Source organism: Mirounga angustirostris, unplaced genomic scaffold, assembly GCF_029215605.1.
Source record: "Mirounga angustirostris isolate CCGP_5_RB_7025 unplaced genomic scaffold, mMirAng1.0.hap1 SCAF_4, whole genome shotgun sequence".
NCBI classification, from domain to species: Eukaryota; Metazoa; Chordata; class Mammalia; order Carnivora; family Phocidae; genus Mirounga; species Mirounga angustirostris.
Genome location: NW_026991712.1, coordinates 93,277,320 through 93,294,311, shown reverse-complemented (window position 1 = coordinate 93,294,311; position 16,992 = coordinate 93,277,320). Strand labels below are relative to the sequence as shown.

At 48.7% G+C, this 16,992-nt stretch overlaps 1 long non-coding RNA gene across 1 annotated transcript in view; it reads left to right on the top strand.

The window, feature by feature from the left end:
- Positions 1 to 9,385, top strand: part of LOC135364133 (uncharacterized) — a 34,382-nt gene extending 24,997 nt beyond the window's left edge. The window contains exons 5-7 of the long non-coding RNA XR_010410778.1: positions 2,189 to 3,073; positions 7,360 to 7,546; positions 8,972 to 9,385. This is a non-coding gene — a long non-coding RNA (uncharacterized LOC135364133). The remainder of the gene's footprint in view (positions 1 to 2,188; positions 3,074 to 7,359; positions 7,547 to 8,971) is intronic.
- Positions 9,386 to 16,992: the final 7,607 nt, after the last annotated feature.

The following is a 16,992-nucleotide window of genomic DNA, read 5'->3' as shown; positions in this document are numbered from 1 at the left end:
GTAGAGGTAATTAGCATCCTTGTGTGCAATTAAAGAGACCAAACTATGACTTTGGGTAAGTCAGTCTCTCTGGCCTTCTACATCCTCACTATGAAGAGAAGGAGCTTGGATGAGAAGACTGCTAAGGTCTCTGTAAGTCACAGTAATATAATAATAATAATAATAATAATAATAATAATAATAATAGCTAACATTTAGTAAGTGCTTACTAAGTGCCAGGCTTTTTCTAAGCGCTATGTTCAATCTTGCATGATTTTCATAACAACCCTAAGAGGTAGGTGCTACTGTTACAATTCCCTTTTTTTGTAAGTGAAGAAACAGCCACAAGGTCGTTTGCCCCAAATCACATCTAGTCAGGGGCAGAGCTGGACACCTGCACACTTAACTCCTCAGCTTTCCTTCCTCTCTAATGTATAGAAAGCATATTCTGTTGGATGGATGGGTAACCTCATGTGATCACTGCGTTATGGCTTGCCGCAGTTTTTTTCCTACTTTAGGAAAAAAAAAAAGTAGTGTCTGTTTTTAAATACTCCATCACGCTGCCTAGGACATAGTAGGTGCTCGTAAATATTTGCTTACCTGACTTTTTTCATCATTCAAAAAGTTGTATGAAAAAGACATGGAAACAAACAAGAATAAAACAAGAAGAGAAAATAATGAGGCTACATAACTGGGAGGAAGGATCTGACTCAGACCTCCTAATAGGAACTGTCTTACTGGAGAATAATCCAAAGAGAATACGCAGTGTGAGCCCAAAGAGTTCTTATCTTGATGAAACAGCCTCTAAATAAATAGGTAAATAAATAAATAAACACACACATATCAGCCCAGCTGCAGAAACTTGATTATTGACTTTGGCGATCCTTTCTCCATCTCTCTGTGCCAATAAAGTTATTAGAATTGAATTGAGAGAAGCAGATGCACAAGAATTGCTGAGACAAGATGCTGAGTAGTTAAAATCAATGACTTGCAGAGCTGATCTCCTGCCAAGGGCTACACCAGCTCCCAGGAGGAATCCACCCCTCTGGCCAGTGGCCCAGCACTGCGGAAGCTGCAGGTCAGGTTTCTTGAGGGGACTCCCGGGTAGCTGGGGACCGACAGGTGTGGGAAGAAGGAAGAAGGTACTCCTCCCGTTACTGAGGGCCAGACAGGCCAGCACCCACCAGACTGAGAACAACAAGGCTTTGCTAGACTCACTGTCCTCCTCTGGCTGTGGAAAGAGAAGAGGAGGCAGCGAAGGGGATGGAAGAGAACACAGTGTTATTCACAATCTGTCCGTGACAGGAAGAAAGAGTGGCTTAATAACCCATAGCTCGATGAATGGAATATTCCTTCTTTCCCCTGGCAGAGCTGGGCCTCTGGTGCCATCACCCATAAAATGGACAGCCACCCAAGGAGCCGTAGAGCTAATTAACAAATTTGTCCCCAAGCGTGCCAGAACCCAATCCACTAGAACTGTAAAGATAGAGAGTGTTTAGACACAAGCTTAATGAGGAAACCACTAGCATTCTCTGGAAGCCACCATGGCGACTTGGCACCTCTTCTAGCCACCTTCTCCTTCTCGGCCAGCTGCCTCCCATATTCTCCTGTGTTGGCCCCCAGCATCCTCATTCCATTTGTTTTCTCCATCATCCGCCCACCAACCATGAAGCACTGAAGCCACCATTTAAAGCTTGTGCCCAAATTTCTGAGAATGATTGTACATTTATAAGCACCTATGGAGCTCCTAGCAAGGGTATGGGCTTTTGATTAGTTGTGTATATATTTGCTTCTCGGGGTACATACTTTCTACAACAACAATAATAAGAGTAACACATATTGAGCACTTCTTATATGTCAGGCACTCTTTTAAACATGAAGAGTACTTGGGGAATCTGTGTAATTCAAGAGTGACAGACCTAGCAATACTTGACATAGGAGGTTCTCCAGCAATCCTACATCATAGCACGAAGCCCAAAGCTCTACCCACTTGCCTGGAGTTTTAAATCAGCTTAAGGGTTCCCAATCAGATTAACAGATCCACACTCTTAATCATGATTGGATATCCCAGTGCTACCAAACATCTGAGGAGAGCCAGTTATGTGGAAGATAAAAACCAAAACAAACAACAAACAAAGTAGTACATGGGGGAACTGAGAACATGGGAGGAGACGGAGAATTAAAGTGTGTATTTATTATATCTTTACAGAGAGAAGATACTGCATGCAAGAAAAAAGAACAGAGTGAAACAAAAAAGGAGCATTCTGAAGCCAAAATGAAATTCTTGGAAATTAAAAACAACAGAAATGAAAAAATAGTAAATATCTCGGAAAGTAGAGCAAAAAATCAAAGATATTTTAAAAATTAGAAAAGAAAGCAAAATTAAAAGACTAGTCCAAGAAGTCCAGACTGTAAATAGTAGGAGTTCCAGAGAGAGAGAGAGAGAAAAGAGAGAAGAGAAAACAAGACAGAACAGGGTTAATCACAAATGAAATTATTTCCCCAAATTTCCCAGAGATTAAAAAAAGACAAATGTTTCCAGCTTTGAAGAATACATCAAATGTTGGGTCACAGTGAATGGAAAATAAATCCACACTGAGGCACATCATTGGAAATTTTCCAAAAATTGGAGGAAATAAAGAGTCTACAAGATTCTAGAGAAAGAAAAAGGTCACATACAAGGATCAGAATTAGAATAGTTTCAGACTTCTCAATAGCATCCCTGGAAACAAAAAGAAAATGAACAACGTATTCCAAATTCTGAAAGGAAATGCTCTCTAACCTAGAGTTCCATACCCAGCCAAATTACAAAAAAAAAAAAAAAAAAAAAAAAACCAAAGATAGAACAAAGACATTTTCAGACACGCAAAGTCTCAAGAATGTATTTCCCAGGCAGCCTTTCCCAAGAAAGGGAAAGATGTAACAGACACAGAAGTTTCAACACTGGAGGGAAGTAAAGGGGATTTCCAGGAGGATGGTGAAAAACACAGAGGCCAGCAGCCCGGATGGGTACAGCCCCAGTCAAGAGACAGGCGTGTTGGGAGATGCCCAGATTCACTCTATCTTTTTTTCAACTCATGGACAGAATGCTCAGGTAAGCTTGGCCCATATTCTTCACCATGTGCTGTTCTTTGCTCTTTGCTTTCTAGCTAGATGAGCTTGTCTCCCCCCACAGGAGCCCTCTGCGGTGACCCATTCCTAAGGGCTAGCTCAAGTTGGCCGAGATGAACTTAGAGGTGGGATACACAGAGCAGTCCATTTTCCCTGGCAGTTTCCCTTCCTGCAGGAAGACCACAGAAGCCTGTATGTCCAAGAATAGTAAAGGGATCTGCAGGGAATATGGGATGCAAAGAGTGCTATAATAACCAACGATATCTGCTAAGCCTACAATTGGTATGAAAGTCCTCAGCAGCTCGAAGTGTGAATAGGAACTCAGCTTTTAGATGTTCACATCCCACTCTCTCCTGAGTTATATTCAGCTAAAGATGCTCTATGCTTGGATTCCAAGGTCACATGCACATATTCAGCCCCTGTTCCCAAAGTAGGTTCTTTGTGCAAGCCTGGTGGGTCCAGAGGGAGAGGCGTCTCTCCTCAGTTACTTACTGTGCCTGAATCAGCATTCCTGTGTCAACCATCTAGTCCCTAGCATTGGATTTAATGAGTTTCTCTGGGGCATCTTTGGACCCTTTCCTGCCAGCTAACACCATCTGGAACCATCCCAACAACTGGAAGATTAGAAACATGTCAACAACGTCTAGGACTTCTAGGTTCTAAGAGGTTCCTTGACTTTAAGCAATTTGGCCCAATTTCTTCCTGGGGGGGATTTATAAAAGGCCAGGCTTTGTCCAAACCAGAGGTTTTTGTCCCTCCTGTCCCTTCTAGGTAATGGGTGTCTGAGAGACTTACATTGAAAGGATACTCAAGCGGCTTGAGAACAAAATCTGCCCTCAGTTGATGTGCCTTCTCCGTCCAGACAGAAAACAAGCGATTGGATGAAATGGCAGTTTCTTTTGCTAAAGTTCCACCTAAGTTGGCACCTGCCCCGCCCTGTAGAAAAACTTTCAATGAAGTCTGAGACTTGGTCACTTTGTATCCACTGGGGGGGCGGGGGGGGCCTGGATACCCCAGTGCCTAGTCCAGTGCCTGACATAGAGTAGCTGCTCAGTGTGTATTTATAGAGTGCACACAAATGCCTAATTGAATTAAGGCTGCCTCCTGTGCCATCCAAGATTCATATACCATGTGGTTAGGATAAGGCGGTTCTGCCAGCTCCCAGGGAAAATCAGATCCATGATTGAGTATTAGAATAACATCTCATGACTCTGAATGTAAGGCGAGAAGTCCTTTTTAAATGAGTGATGATTTTGCATGTGATAAAAATTATTTATAAAGAAGTTCACTTATTTTGTATCCCAAAATTTACCTCAACCCAAACCAGGCCAACGAGGGGTTCTATAAGGGCATTTTCAGCGGATTGAGGGATGCGTTACTTACAGGGTGGTAGTTAACGTATCAATAGATCCTTCTGAAATGTTGAGGGTTTCTGAAAACAATTGGTTTTTTTTCCCAGTGTTTTGTGCATTCCTCATAGAATCGTATTTTATTTAAAAATACTAGAGAGCCGGAGCCCTCACACATTGCGAGAGGGAATCTAAGTTGGCATGAACACTTGGCAGCATCCACTAAGGGTGAACAAATGTCTCCCCTGTGACCCTGCCATACCAGTCTGGGCACCTACCCAGCAGAATGAGCGTTGCGACCCCCACTGTGCGCATACAGGACTATTCATGGCTACCGGCAGTATTTCCAATGGCCCCCAACTGTAGTAAACTCGTATCTCAACTAGTATCTATCAACAGATAGGAACACCATGGTGTTCGGAATATATTTACGCAGTGGAATAAATACTGCACAGCAATAAACAAGAACTTACTAACCATTGCCCACAACAAAAGACATATTGTTGAGAGAAAGAAACTCAATGCAAAAGAACGCACACCATCTGATCCTATTTATAAGACCAAGAGCAGGCAAAGGTATACAATTGTAGAGGTCAGAATGGAGGTTACTTTGAGGTGAGACCCCACTTGGGTGGGCCATGAGAGAGCCTTCTAGTGAGCTGGAAATATTCTATATAGTTGGAGTAGCAGATTCATGGATGTATACATAATGTAAACATTCATCAAACTGTACCCTCTTTGTGTTCTTTACTGTATGTAAATTGTACTTCAATTTTTAAAAAAATGCTATAAAACTCAGTTCCCTTAAAAAAAAAAAAAAAAGCCCATGAATTACAACAGGAATGTTTCAGATAGAGTTCCTGCCCTGGAAGAGATGCAAAATGAATTACAGAAGATATACACAGACGTGACCGTACCGTAGAGCAGTGTGTGAAAATTCGAGGTGAGAGGTCCGAGGGAATGCAGTCGGGCTGCAGACATGGGACAGAACTGGGAGGGGAAATGGAGCATGTGACGCCTGAGCGGAGCTCTGAGCACCCTCCACCTGCTGCCCCAGCAGGTGTGCTCTTAGATGTCCCGGACGATCCACTTCTCCTGCGCAAGTCACAATGTTTAAGTCTGCTCTGTTGACCCTGCTTCCTCGGCGCACCCTCCGAGCTCTCTTCTTCCCTTCCTGGCCGCATTTCTGGATGGGATCGGCTACCTGCTGTCACCACTCCCTGCTTTCATCCACTGCTTGACCTTCTGGCTTCTCCCTACATCTCCCCAAAGAATCTTTCGCCTGGGCAGCAAAATTACCCAGGAGCCAGAGTTACTGGCTTCTTCTCTTTCTATTCCTCCTCCTCCTCCTTCTTCTTCTTCTTCTTCAAGATTTATTTATTTTAGAGAGCTAGCAGGGGGAGGGGTTCAGGGAGGGGAAGAGAGAGAATCCTCAAGCAGACTCCCCACTGAGCGCGGAGCGGGATGCGGGCTTGATCCCCACGACCCTGGGATCATGACCTGAGCTGAAATCAAGAGCAGTACGCTTAACTGACTGAGCCACCCAGGCGCCCCATTACTGGCTTCTTTTGAGTCCTTTTATTCCTTGGCCTTTGCATATGCGACACTGTCCTTTTCCTCAAAAATCAGCCTCCTTTGTTTTTCGGTAAGCCTGTCTCCTCCCACCTCTTTGCTTGCTCTCCTTGGTGGGCTTCATTTCCTCTGCCGCACCCTTCTGTGGGATGGCACCATCAGCATGCTCCTCTGGTCCTGTTTGGGTTCTCCCTCGGCAAGCCTTCTCCTCCATCTGCTGATGTCTGTGAGGCCTAGGGTCTCCAAACCCCACCTTTCTCCACAACTTGGATCTTGATATACACAGCCTGATGGCTGTCTCGTGCTGCCTCATACAAAAGTCAAGAGTAACCTATTGAAAACTTCATTATTTTCAACGTGACGTTCTTCCTATAGCACCCAGTTACCATTCAGTGAATGGTACGTCCATCCACTCAAAGAAACCGGGAGGTTTCTTTTCTCCCTTCACCTTGTTCCTCTGGCAGCCAAGGGCTATTTGTTCTGCCTTTCGAATAACCTCAGGACTTCGCTGTAGTCCCCAGTCATGTTCTCCTGGATATTGTAATAGTCACCTGACCCATGTGTGTTTAGAGTCTTGCCCACACCCACGTCACTCCCCGGTCATACCTCTTTCCAGCTTCCCTTCCACAATTGGCACTCCGTGCCTTAGCTTGGACCACCGTCCTCCATGTCATCTTGTCTTGTCTTCTCTCCAGACTCGCCTCCCGCCCCTTTGTCTCGGGCAGCCCGAGTGAATTTTAGCACTTCTCCAGCTGTTCCACACTCCCTGGTCTGCAGAAAACCCTCTCTGCCCCTTCTCATTTCCACCAGGGAATTCCTGGCTGTCCTTTATATCCTGACTCCTGCAGGTGCAGATGGACCCCGCGTTCTCCCTGCTCCTCATCACACCCGCAATACTGGAGCTGTTTGTTTTCACCGCTACTAAACTCTCAGGAGGCAGATGTTGTGTCTTATTCATCCTTGTATCCAAAGCCCATGGCTCAGAATCGGTGCTCAGAAAATTTGTTGTATAAATGAGCAAACATTCAGTTGTTAGGTACATAGACGTTTTTGCATCAAAGATACACAGCTCAGCAACTGCATTTCTAGCACTGTCACTGTTTCTATTTCTGAATCTAATTGCTATTGCACAAAACTGTTCAGGGCAGAAACTGCAGTGAGTGGAATGGTCCAGCAACACCCTTCCAATGCAAATGTTCTATGCTTTTATGAAATTGCTGCAGTCTTAAAAGGGTGGAGGCCTTTGGAATTTAAAGCAGGGAAAAAAAATTTGCTGTCCAGTATTCTGCCTGGAAGATTCTTACCCCACTTTCTCCAGGAATGCTCCCTCCTTTCTCTCCCAATTCAGATGAACGGCATTGAAAAATCACAAATCTGAGAAATCGAGGACAAAGCCATGGACATAGGAATTGCTGTGTGGGCCAGAATCCAAGGACCAAGGGTACAGAGTTCTCCTCCTTTAGACCTTGCAAAATGCGGGCTGTCCTTCCTGGTGGCAAGTTCAGAGGGTCGAGGCACACTACGCAGTCAACCAAGTATGAATTTACCTAAAACTCTTTTCAATGTACTTTTATGCTCACACCCAACTCCCAGTTGGATAATGAATTCTGTGGGTTTATTACTTGCTGGAAACAGGATAGCATTTCCTTTCGCTTAACCTAAAAGTCCCCTTGATCCAATGTCACCGATCCCTTCCTAAACTCTGATGCTGAGCTCGTGTGGACAAGGACTTTGCTCCCCGAGCCCTGCTTGCCCTTTGGGACGTGATGGACATCTCCTACAGCCCCTCCCAGCCTACAGCTTTCTAGACTGAAGTAAATATATAGTGTCTAGAAGACGGCCCCGAACATAATAAATATTGAATACTGACTCTGACTCTGAAGCTGAATGATGATAAGAATGGCCTTTAAGGGGGGATTCAAATTCTTGCCACGAGCCTGAGATGTGAGAATGAGCTAATAGATCATTGCCAAACACAGTGTTGAGATCACATGAAAGAGCACACACGGGGCCCCCTTGGTCCAGGGTGCATGGGCTCATTTGTTCCCCGATCACCAGCTGCTCCTGTTTCCCAGCAAGAGGGGTTCTCTTGGTGCCTGCGCAGCCCGTCTTTGTGAGACGGCCGGACGCTGGGCGGAACCTTTCCGAGGACAGCGTCCTGGCATGGGATGATTGCACAAGGGGAACCCTAATGCAGGCCCAGCTCCTGTTGTATGTGGGGCACTGCTCTAGGTGCTTTGCAGGGGTCATGCCCTTTAGCCTTCATGCTAATCCCATCAAGGACATTGGGGTCCCTGTCCCACAGATGAGGAAATTAAGGCGCACAGAGGCTGGGTCGCGTGCCCAGGGTGCTGGAGGCGGTACATCCAGACTTCCAAACCAGACCCGTTGGAGCCCAAATCCCATGCTCTGTTAGAGCATGCCCTTGCCCCCAGGCATGTGACCTTCCCCTCCTATGGAGGCAGGGTTTTAGCCCCTGTCCAGGGCAGCAGGACTGATCCCCTGGTCCATCCCCCGTCGACTCCTCTGGCTGGAGCCCACCCAGGCCCACAGGGTGCTAATGAGCTAGCCAGGTGCCCCTCCTTTACCTTTCCTTGCCTTATCTGCTGGCAGGAAGCACAGGGACAAGATGGGAGCAGTGACTCATCGATAGAAGAATAAACTCTTGAGTGGGGGCAGCCTGAGTGGCAGGGCTGGATGCTCTGACAATGGAAGAACGTCCCCGGAGCTTTGGAAGGGCCTTGCCCTTCACCGCTAGGAAACACAGGCGGGCGGAGAGAGGATAGCAGCCACGGGGTGGGAGTGCAGCCCGGGGGGAGCAGGACTGGGGACTGCAGCACTTTCCAGCGTGGAGAGGGAAGCATAACAGGGACCGAAGACTTTTCTGAGGCCGTCATTTGAGCTCTTTGCCATGTTAGGCAAACTGCGAGGGTTTTTTATTCACTCCTGTTTTGATTTAGCAGATTAACCTGGCCTCCACAGAGGATGAGCTTTCTCCACGTCACAGGCCAGGCATGCAAAGGACCCCACAGTTTCAGCGGTTTAACCTCGGAAGCATGTGAGGAAGCCTGCCCCAGCAGACTCTGGGAGGCGTCTGTGTTCTGTCCCCAGGGGGGTTCCTGCTTCTGCTAAGTAACAGGTGAGGCTTGTCACCTCTCTGCTGCCTTTTACCCTTCTCGCAGGCACTCCCAGGGCCTGATCAATGGTGGGGATGGGGAACAGAGACAAGTGGGTGTTGGCAAAGTGCTGGTGGGCTTACCAGACAGACTGTTATCCAGGCAGTTCTGCCGGCCTGCAGTCCTGCACCGGGCCTCAGGGGCCACCACCCTGCCCTCTGCACAGCTGGGTTCAAAGATGCAGAAAGAAGTCTGAAGCATGGGTACGCCAGAGCGTGAGGGCAGCAAACACCTCAAAGGGCACCATATTCCCTGAGTATCTCATGGTTTGACCACTGTTATGGCCTGAATTGTGTTCCTCAAAATTCCCTTTTTTTTTTTTTTAAGATTTTATTTATTTATTTGTCAGAGAGAGAGAGAGAGAACACAAACAGGGGGAGCGGCAGGCAGAGGGAGAGGGAGAAGCAGGCTCCCCTCTGAGCAGGGAGCCCAATGTGGGACTTGATCCCAGGATACTGAGATCATGACCTGAGCTGAAGGCAGATGCGTAACCATCTGAGCCACTCAGGTATCCCGTGTTCCTCAAAATTCTTATGTTGAAGCCCTAGTACCCAATGTAGTTTGGAGATAGGGCCCATAAGGAGGTAGCTAATGTTCAGTGAGGTCATATGGGTTGATCCCTTTTTATTAGGTTTTATTGATTTATTAGGATGAGTGTCCTTGTAAGAAAAGACACCAGAGAGCTTGATTCCTCTCTGTCTCTCTGTCTCTCTCTGCCTTGTGAGGATACAGCAAAAAGGTAGCCCCACCTGCAAGGTAGGAAGAGAGATCTTACCAGGAACCAAATTGGACAACCCCTTGATCTTGGACTTCTAGCCTCCAGAACTGAGAATACCCAGTCTGTGGTATTTTGTTATAGCAGCTAGATGAGACTAATACAACGACTAAGATGTCAGTGACTAACAGATCAAACTGACCTTCAGTTTCCCCCTGCTTCCAGTAAGGAATTTTCATCCTATTCTGAGCAACCATTGTGCCACCCTATCACCTTGCAAAAAATGATTGCAGAGGTGCCACTCGTGGAGAATTTGCTCAGGGGAGGGATTTCTCTGCCTCATCCCTCCCAAGCCACGCCTCTGGTGACGCCTGGAAGCCCAGGTCAGGCCACAGCAGCCTGGCTGCCCTGCAGGGAAACGCGTGCTCTGGGAGAGCTGTGGATGTTCCACCCTTGACAGTAAAAATCCCGGCGAACTGACTCCAGCCCGCCTCATCCCACCCCACCCCACTGTGCAGGACAATATTAGGCCAGCACTAGAGCTCGGAGAGTTCCCCCAACAGCCCGAGTCACAGGCCACCCGCTTTGTGGCCCTCCCTGCAAAAATCCTGCAAGGTAAAGCAGCTCACAAGGATCCTAGAGCTTCCTTAGGAAAATGCCATTTTATCCAGGTCTTAGGAGCTCAGTGAATGAAAATACTGGCTTTAGAAACTGGGTGGGATTTACAAGAAGACTGACCAGAAATCCTTTAACTAGGCCCTTCCGTCTTTTCTATCATAAATACAAGGCTTTAAAAAACTTGTGTTTTTACTTGACTTCCTCAATCAAACATATACTCTGTGAAATAAAGGTCCATGCGGATTTGAAACAGGTATTGGAGTTGATCTCGTGAGGCCTCGGGAACGGCGAGATAAGCCCATGGGAGCCCCTGAGCGAGAAAGAGGGAGAAGAGAGGATGGCCAAGGGTGGCGCGCACAGGGAAGCCTGGTGCCCACTGCTCAGGGGTGCTAGCACGCTAACCCCTCAGTAACCCTCTGACGTCCTTTGAGCCATTATGTCTCCAGTTCCAGCAGTAACCACGAGCATCTCTGACCACAGGCAGTGTGTGCCAGGAGGCTTGGTTCCATTGGTCCAGGCCTCTCCTCTGCCTCCATCTGAACCACGGCCCCGATGCCACACTCCCACAGTCCCATAGCCCAGGGGCACGAAGCGACCCATGCAGATGCATTCTGCTCACCTTCTCGTCACAGACATGCAGTGGTAGAGAGCCTCCCTCTGCCTCCGTGAGAGTGTTGTGTGAACGGCTTCTGGGAACCCCTTATTTTCTCCTTGGATCCCAGACACAAATAAGAATAAGGCTTGCTTACATGCCTAGGACATTTCTGAGCTCTGGTGCCCACAAAATTTCCTAGGACTAAGAATGCAAGTCTGTCATTATGGTATTTGCAGAACCAGAGACTGTATTTAAGTCTTCAAGATGATGCTTATTATAACCCTTTCTTGGGACTATCGTGCCAAAACACTACATGAATAGTCTTTTTCAAGGAAATTTGCCAGGGAAGGCAGCAAGCATCTGATCACATAGGAATAGTTTTGGGGTGGTTTTAAGCTGTAGAGTCTGGGGGCGAAGGAAATTTTCCTGAATGCTGCCCTGGGGAGGGAGAATCCACACAGGGCTGTGCGTTGCCCAGGCGGCCATTGAGGGGCTGCCGTCTGCAGAACTCATGATGGCAACAGTGTGCCCTTGGAGCTGAACATGATGGCAGCCCTTCCCTGCCACAGGAAGTGGGCATCTATGGAAGACACTGAATCCTGATTTAAAGATTAATGATGGGGAAAACAGGTGCCTCAAGGGGCAGGCGAGGGTTCTGAGTTCTTCTGGGGGAGAACGCAGACCCCCAAGCCTGGCGCATCTAAGTCTCCAAGGAATCATATTGGGGTGGGAGGAACTTCCTCTCAAGTAAAATTTTCATTTTCTGAAACTACTTCCCAACCCATTTGCATCACCCAACGATCAAAAGTCATCCTGTCATTTTGAACTTTTGTTTGTTTTAAAAACTCATAATGTAATCAGAGAACGTGCATCCCATATCATTAATATCCCTATGAGGCGATACCACATTTACAAAAATGAAAACATTATATCTTTTCTTGTATCCACTATTACTTTGCCTGTGGGGAGGAAAGGAGGTGCCATGCACAATGTCACATTCTAGGAAGATTGATCTGGAAGTGGTAGAGAAATGGACTGGGGCGGGGGGTGGGAATAGCAACAGTCAGGGAGGTGGCTCATTTCTTCCTTTATTCAGTAAACATTGATTAGGCACTTGTTGTATGTCATGTGCATGCAGATGGTTTCTTCCTTCCTTCCATGTCATTTTTGGTCCTCCAAGATGCAGACACCAAAACAGAATATGACGTGCAAGAAATGTACTGGGGGACATGCCTATGGAAGATAAAGGAGGAAGAAGCAGGGGCCAGGGGCACAAGTCTGAAAAGAGAGCGGGAGGAAGAGTGACAGACCACAGGGCAGGTGGCGGAAAGTCTCCACCAGGCCAACAGGTAGCCTCCTGAGCCAAGGCTGCCCGTTGGAGGAGTCCCACCCGGGGCAGGAAGGGACCGGCTCCAGCACGGTCAGTGTGCTTGTTGGTTGAAGGTGGGCTGGGAGAAATGTCAATGCCATGGTGGGATCCAAGAGGAAGCAGCTGGAGGCTCTCAGTCAACTACATTTCCCTCAGCAGGTTCTTTGGAAAGAGAGCTGAGTGGAGCATGTCCGTGGCCGACACGGCCTTCCAGAACTCTTGATGTAGACATCTAAATATAGGCATCACAGCTATATTCCAAGCCTGTGGACCAGCCTTGGGGGTTAGGTGTCCGTTCCAGGTTCAGTGGGCCACAGCCTGGATTGTGGATAGGCCCGGGGATGGTGTGTGACTGCTTAGATGGGGAAGGTTATATGTGCAGCAGGGAGGTGATTGCTAGACCACAGTTATGTACGAGACCCAGTGGCAGGGAGGAGGGAATTAATTACTTGCAAAGGAGAGGCCAGGGAAGGATAAATGGATACAGCCATTGGGTTTTAGAACATGACTAGGATTTGTCGTATACACAGAAGAAGATGCAGTAGAATCTGTCCCATCAGAAACCTGGCTCCCTATCCTGGCCCTGTCGCTTATCTGCTGTGTGACCTCGGGTTAGACTCTTCACCTCTCTTATGCTGCACTTTCTTCACGTGTATCATGGACATCACAGTTTACAGAATTGTGACAATGACACATGTGAATTCATTAGCAGGGGGCCTGAGCTAGGGGACACGATCCATAAATGGCCACGGAACTGTGTTCTTGCCGCTAATATTCCTGACATCCCAGCCAGTGGAAACGGCCCGTCCAAAGGTCAGCTAGGACACAGGGCAGCCAGTCCGGGGAGCTGCCGGTGGCTCTCTGTGGCTGGAGCCCCCAGGGCAAGGGAAGCTGTGTTAGAAAACAGGGCCTGTTGGATGCAAAGCCTTACGTGCGGTGTAAGATATTTCAGATTTCACACTAGGTTATGAGATGCTATTAAAGGATGTTATGGAGGGAGGGAGAGGATCAGATTTGCATTTTAAAAGTCTCCCTCTGGCAGCAGGGCATTCGCAGGGTAGAGGAAGAAGGGACTGGAGTGGGCAGATGGATAAGGAGGCTTTTGCTCTAATCCAAGCAAAGGATCAGAGGACCCACAAAAGGGAAAGGAGAAGCAGACTTGAAAGATATTTAGCAGGAAGAACTGGAAGGTGCTTGAAACCAGTTGGGCCTATGGGGGAGGGAGGCCTCTTGGGGCAGGGGGGACGCCTGGTTGTTTGGTCCGAATGAGTTGGTGGTTGGACGTACAATGTACCCAATAGCAACTAGAAGGCAGGGGCAAGTGATCGAGGCCGGTGGTGGAGACGAGACAGTTGAGTCGGGGCGTGTTGCATCTCAGGAGCCTGTTGGGTGCCCCAGTGGGCCATTTTGGCAGACAGTTGGATGAACTGATCTGGGGCCCCCGAGCAGTCCGGAGGCACTTGGAGATCGTGGGCACAGTCCAGGTGGGGGTCTGAATCAGAGTGACGGTGGGAAGAGTAGAAAGAGGGTCAGTGCAGGGACCGTCACGGGGCCTGCGTGATTCACATGGGCATCTTGTCTGTAGCCACCTTGTAAACACGTGATGGAACGTGGGAATATGCTGCCGCCCAAGGCCCCTTGAATCCACAGAGACACTGAAAGAATAAACAACCATCTGGGATTGCAAGGGTGAAGTCAGCTCAGACTGAAAAAGAAAAGAGGATTCGTACAGCTAATCAGGCTGGAGGGACACTGTTACAAGCAGCTGCAAAGTTAACAGGAGACCTTGTTTCTCCCAAGGCCACACAGTGGCTGTAAAAATGAGTGACCGCTGCTTTTTTTTCCCAGTGGTGCCCCAGAGCGGCCTCTCTAACCCATCCGGTACCGAGGGTCCCCAACTGCCAGGCCGCCCTCGCCTCGTGACAGCACCCCATCCCACCACTTCCCCGGATCCCACCTCAGAAAGCAACCCATCCGCCACAGATCCCCGTTCCCCTGTGGTCCTCTCGGAATCCCGCGGGCACACAAACCTTCTGGAGGAGTCTCCCCTCCTCCCTCTTGGCCACTGCTCCTCTAGAGGGGAACAAACCGATAATCTGACTGTGTGCGTGTCAGACGCAGCTTGTCCCTGGCGGTCTTTGGCTGCTGCTGGTTTAACAATATGCACATCCTAAACCAGCAGTACGGTTGACGACAGTGGGCTCTGCAGCAGGAGCCGTGGGGACCACGGAACCCCCGGTTGGCATAAGGCATAAGGGGACTTGGATCAGAAATTGGGAGTGAGAGCAGGCCTGGCCACACCTAGCTGTGCTTGTCAGGCTCGTTGGGACGACTGCTTCTCTTCTGGGCCACACCTCCAAAGGGACACCAGCAAACGGGCCACATTCCAGGGAGAGTGATAGTGTGTGCTCAGATAACACAGTCAGTCACATGAGGAATGCCGGTCTGCACTGGAGGGAACTTAGTCCTTGAAGGGAAAATGTTAAGAAAACTGTCTTCTATTATGCAAGAGACCATAATATGTAACAGGGATGAAACGCGCGAAGGCCTGGAGTGATAGAGCGGGGCCCAAGAATCTGTCCTTGGCAGAACGCAGGCCACGGCAGATTCGAGCTCAGGGGAAGAATCTTATTCACAGTCACAGTGAGCCACTTTAGGCTGTGTGTGTGCCTTGTCACAGGGGGTGTTTTTAAAAAGGCTGGACATCGGGGCGCCTGGGTGGCACAGTCAGTTAAGCGGTTGACTCTTGGTTTCGGCTCGGGTCACGATCTCACGGTTGTGAGATCGAGCCTCATGTCAGGCTCTGTACTGGGTATGGAGCCTGCTTAAGATTCTCTCTCTCCCTCTCCCTCTGCCCCTCCCCACCCCTCGGAATAAAATAAAATATAAAATAAAATAAAATAAAATAAAAAAATAAAATAATAAAATAAAATAAAATAAAATAAAAAATAAAATAAAATAAAATAAAATAAAATAAAATAAAATAAATAAAATAAAATAAAATAAGAGGCTGGACATTGCCCTGGCCAGGCTGTGGTACCAGGAATCTCAGCCTACAGGGACTTTAGGCTAGATAACCTTCAAGAACCCCTGTTCAGAGTCTGTGTCCTGAAAACAGAGCCCTGACTGGGCAGGCCCGGCCTCCTAATGCCATCAATGCCTAGAGCTCCCTTCTCAGAGAGGTGAGGCGCAGCAGGGTGGGGGGACCCAGGGGTCATGCAACCAGCCCAGAGCCCTCTCCTAAGGGACATTCCTTCATCAGAAGCCACTGCAGTACCATGTGACTGTGGCCATCTGTCTGTGACGACCTGAACCAGCCGTGGGCAAGTACTGTTGCAAGAAAGCTCTCGCAAAGCAGGAATTTGAACTGGAGGTTATAAGGAGAGGGGTGGGGGGTTGGGGGACAGAAAGAGAAACTGAAACAAATGCGGAGAGTAGGCTGGTAAGCAGGGCCATGAGGCGGCAGGGGTCCTGATGCGTAGATGCTGCGGGGCGGTGTAAGGTGACAGGTGTCCCAGCACCAGCATGGGGGCGGGGGGGGGGGGTAGGCAGTCTCCATGAGGGCCTGGAAGGGAGAAGCCCCTGCGGCCAAGACGTGGGCAAAAAGTAGGCTATTACTGTCCTGGCCCTGTGGTTCTCGCTCTTGTGCCTCTTGTGGTCTTGCTGGAACCGCGGTCCCCGAGCTCCCACCAGAGCCCGGTTGTCTGTATAGCCAAGCCCACCCACGGAAATAAGGCGCATACTTGAACGGAGTGAGATCCTGTTTCTTGAAGCTCAAGGCAGAGACGTTCTAAGGAGGCAAGACAGTGACCTGTTGGGTTTTGAAAAGAGTTTATGCCGTGATGGAGCCAGTGCCAGGCTTTTGCTCCATTCCAGACCCGGGGAGTGCAGATCCCTGGGTGCTTAGACAGTCTTCTCCCCTCAGACCCATCACCCCCTGCCCACATCCCACCCTCTGGGAGCCAAGCAGTTCCTATTTTCCCTGTGCATCCGCTTCTCTCCCGACACGGGCCCAGGGAACCATGGAACGAGAATGCAGGGCCCCAGGTGGGTGGAAGTGGGGGGAGGGGGCTGCCAGTAGACAGAATACTAGATGTTTCAGCCAGAAGGAGTTTGAGCACGAATTGAAGGCAGTCTCCCTCTGCAAAAGTGAAAGGGTATCTGAGGTGAGAAAACAGCCTCTGAATCCTCTAATCAATCATGACCTGTTCTCTAAATACTTGCTGCAGGAGCCAACAGCCCAGGGAGCCTGAGGCTGCAGAGGGAGCCTGGTGACCTCTCCCAAGGGCCCCTATGCCTCGGCCAAGTCTTCTCTGTCTGTAAGACCACTGTGGCGTCCTCATGAAGATTCATTAACGTCTTATTGATGAAGCCTGATTTGCCTCCTACCCTTCAAGCAAGAGGGATCACTCCCCCTTTGTCACTGTGGTGACACTTGATGGATGGGCCCCACAGAGCCCTGCAGTGCGTGCTGGTCACCCACGGCCCCCTCCGTTCTGACTGCTCAT